Raw genomic sequence first — 3991 nt, forward strand, 5'->3', positions numbered from 1 at the left:
CACCAACTCAACAGCCAGATCCCCTCCAGCAGCTCCACCACAGAGCTTGGAACTTCACAGTAAACATACAGTGACAAGAAAGGAAGGAAGGAAGGAAGGAAGGAAGGAAGGAAGGAAGGAAGGAAGGAAGGAAGGAAAGAAGGAAGGAAGGAAGAAAGGGAGAAGAAAGAAAGAAAGAAAGAAAGAAAGAAAGAAAGAAAGAAAGAAAGAAAGAAAGAAAGAAAGGAAGGAAGGAAGGAAGGAAGGAAGGAAGGAAGGAAGGAAGGAAGGAAAAAGAAAGAAAGAAAGAAAGAAAGAAAGAAAGAAAGAAAGAAAGAAAGAGAGAGAGAGAGAGAGAGAGAGAGGAGGGAGGGAGGGAGGGAGGGGAGGGAGGGAGGGAGGGAAGGAGGGAGGAAGGAAGGAAGGAAGGAAGGAAGGAAGGAAGGAAGGAAGGAAGGAAGGAAGGAAGGAAGGAAGAATGGACCATACAGTGACAGGGGAGCCGCTCCTGAAGGCAGCTCTGTCCGAAAGGCTTCCTTGTGCTGATATAAAACCCACTGGCCGCAGCTGCCTCCCGGGCCTCCCAGCACTACCGCTGGGGACCAAGCAGAACAAGGCAGCGCCCTGGTGTTTGGAGACAGCTCTGAGGGCCTCTCCCATCGCCCCTGCCCCACCTTCCCCAGACTAAACCTCCAAATTCCTCACCTGGTGGTCATCGTTCCCGTTCCCTTGCCATCTGGGTTGGGTGGGGTTTTTTTATGTTCAAGAATGTTTATTCATTGTCTGCAATAGCAAAAAAGTGGAAGCAACACAAACTTCTCTCACTAGAGAACTAGTTAAATAAATTACAGAATATTCATAAATAAAACTCAGTTGCTGTGTTGTTTTTTCCTGATAGGATCCAGGTTTTCCACACTCCTCAAAGGGTGAGCCCACAGGTTCAGATACTTCCCCAGACCAGACCCTGACTAAAGGTAAGCGTGTGGCTATGGCCCAGCGCAAGCGCGTAAGGAGCGGGGAGGCTGGACGTAAGCCCTGACTTAGGCTTTTATATTAAAAACTTTCAACCTATGAAACGGCCCTGGTGAGGCTCAGACGGCCCTGGTGAGGTTGAGACTACTCCAGTGAGGTTGGGACAAATAAAGGGGACCAGTATGGACTGATGAACAGGGGTAGATACAGAAGCAGAGCAACATTGAACAGAATGTTAAACTACAGTGGGAAGCCTGGGGAGGGTTGGGGGGGGATTAAGAGACCAACTGAAGGACTTATATGCATGCATATAAGATTAACCAATGGACACAAGACACGGGGCGGGGGGGCGGGGGGTAGGAGCCGGGGGAATCTCAAGGGGGGGAAAAAAGGAGACATATGTAATACTCTTTGTAATACTTCAAGAAATAAAAATTATTAAAATATTAATTAAAAAAATAAAAAAATAAAAAACTTTCAACCTAAAAGTGGCGGCAAAAAAACATTGGGGTGTGTGAGTCAGATTTGCCCTCTGAGCCACCAGTTATCTGACTGAGGGAAAGCTAGCAGTCACCTCCCTGATACTAAAGGGGCATTAGATTATACTAGTTATTATATGTTTGTGTCTATAAAGTATGCATAATATTTATGTCATATATTATATATGTTCTATATAATACATATCTATAAATAATATATTTATATTCTAATGCATTTATAATTTATACATATGTATTATATAATTTAATTATTATATACATATTGAATTTTACCTATGGTCCTAGAAAAACAATGAAGGTTAAGAAACCTATCTCCTGACAGACAGATGGCCAATAGACATATGAAAAGATGCTCAAGGTTACTAATCACCAGATAAATTCAAATTACAATTACAATGAGATATCACCTCATACCTGTCAGAATGGCTATCATCAATAATCAACAAACAATAAGTGTTGGAGAAGAGCAGAAAAAAGTGAACCCTCGTGCACTGTTGGTGGGAATGCAGACTGGTGCAGCCACTGTGGAAAACAGCATGGAGTTCCCTCAAAAAATTAAATGTGGAACTGCCTTTTGACCCAGCAATTCCACTTCTGGGAGTATAACCGAAGAAACGCAAAACACTAATTCTAAAGAATATATGCACCCCTATGTTCATCGCAGCATTATTCACAATAGCCAAGATCTGGCAACCCCAAATGCCCATCAGTAGATGAGTAGATAAAAAAGCTGTGGTACATCTACACAATGGAATACTACTTTGCTGTAAAGAAGAAAGAAATCTTACCTTTTACGATAGCATGGATGAACCTGGAGAATAGTATGCTAAGTGAAATAAGCCAGTCAGAGAAAGACAAACATCATATGACCTCACTTATATGTGGAATTTAATGAACAATGTAAGTTAACAAACAAAATAGAAACAGAAGCATAGATACAGAGAACAGACTGACAGTTGTCAGGGAGGAGAGGGGACTGGGTGAAAAAGGTAAAGGGATTAAGCAAAAAATATATATATATACACACACACACACTTATACACACATACACACAGACAAGTGTAGTGATAGCCAGAGAGAAAGGGGGGTGAAGGGAGGTGGAGGTGGGCAAAGGGGGAAATGGCGATGGAAAGAGACTTTGCTTGGGCCCATGGGCGCACAATGCAGTGTGTGGATGATGTTTTATGGAGTTGTGCACTTGAACCCCGTATGGTTTTGTTAACCAATGTCACCCAATGAATTCAATTTTTTTAAAAAAGAAAGACAGAAACCTTCCCTCTCGGTGTTCTGGAGAACAGTTCACTGCAAAGAACCACCTTTCCCCTATGACTTGGAAGACTCACAGAGGTCCCCCTTGTTTACAAGGCCAAGCCCAATGGGGGGCACAAGCCGGCCGGAAAGCCCCTGTAAGGACGTCGGGTTCTGTCACTGTGCGAGGAGTGGGGCTGGGAACGGAGCAGGACACAATCTGCATTTTGCTTGGAAGGAGCACTTCGGCTGTGGCGTAGAGAATCGACTGACTGTAGGAGAGGGGCCAGAGGAGGCCTGGTTTCTGTGTGTGCCTTTCTTGTCTCTCTTTTACAACTCGGGCAAGAACCTTTTAAGAGTTTTTAAAAATTTCAGCACCAGTGAAATGGATGGGATTAGTCAAGTGTCCAATCAAAGATGCATGAGCTTTAGAAGAGTTGCTTCAAAAGTTATGGTAAAGTTCACTCACCCATGAAATGTGAAACGCGTAGGTTGAAAATTACTTCCAGCTGTTCGTGAGGATATATATACACCAGGAGACGGAGTTCTGCGCACGTCAGAGCCCGGGAGGCTAGCAGCTGGGTTAGTCTTCACCATGCTTCCTTTAAGAAAGAAGGAGTCAATGACCTTTTCAAAGAAAACTGTGTGGAAACTACCAGGTTATGGAGACAGAGGTAAAGAAGCCAGGGTAAACGCGAGGTGAAATGTCTGGTTTTAGGTATACTTTGTGTGCCCTTAGCAGTAAAAATTACACTTGCAAAGTTAAGGTTGGAACTCCATCGTATGATACACACTGCTGGTGATTACACGAAACCACCACTTCCTGCCTCATCGGTTCAGAGAAGCAATGTACCCAGTCTCAGGTGGATCAAAGTTGGTCTAAACTAATCACAATCATCCTTCTCACTTTTCCGCCTTCCTACCCAAATGGAGGGGCCATGTGACCCACTTCCGGCCAGTGAGGCCTCAGTAGGCGTCTGCTTGAGAGAGGTTTAGCTTTCCTGATTGAAAGGGTTACACACAGCTGGGCTGCCCTTCCCACTGCTTTCTGCTTTGTATTTGGGTGTGCTGGCTACTAGTCCATGCACTACAATAACGTACTCCAGGTACTCCATGTACTATAAGTACTCCATGTGCTCCATGCACTATATGTACTCCATGTGCTCCATGTACTATAAGTACTCCATGTGCTCCATGCACTATATGTACTCCATTTGCTCCATGCACTATATGTACTCCATGTGCTCCATGTACTATATGTACTCCAGGTGCTCCATGCACTATATGTACTC

This window comes from Myotis yumanensis, unplaced genomic scaffold, assembly GCF_028538775.1.
Source record: "Myotis yumanensis isolate MYYU_CA2020_CCGP unplaced genomic scaffold, mMyoYum1.0.hap1 SCAF_8, whole genome shotgun sequence".
Lineage (NCBI taxonomy): Eukaryota > Metazoa > Chordata > Mammalia > Chiroptera > Vespertilionidae > Myotis > Myotis yumanensis.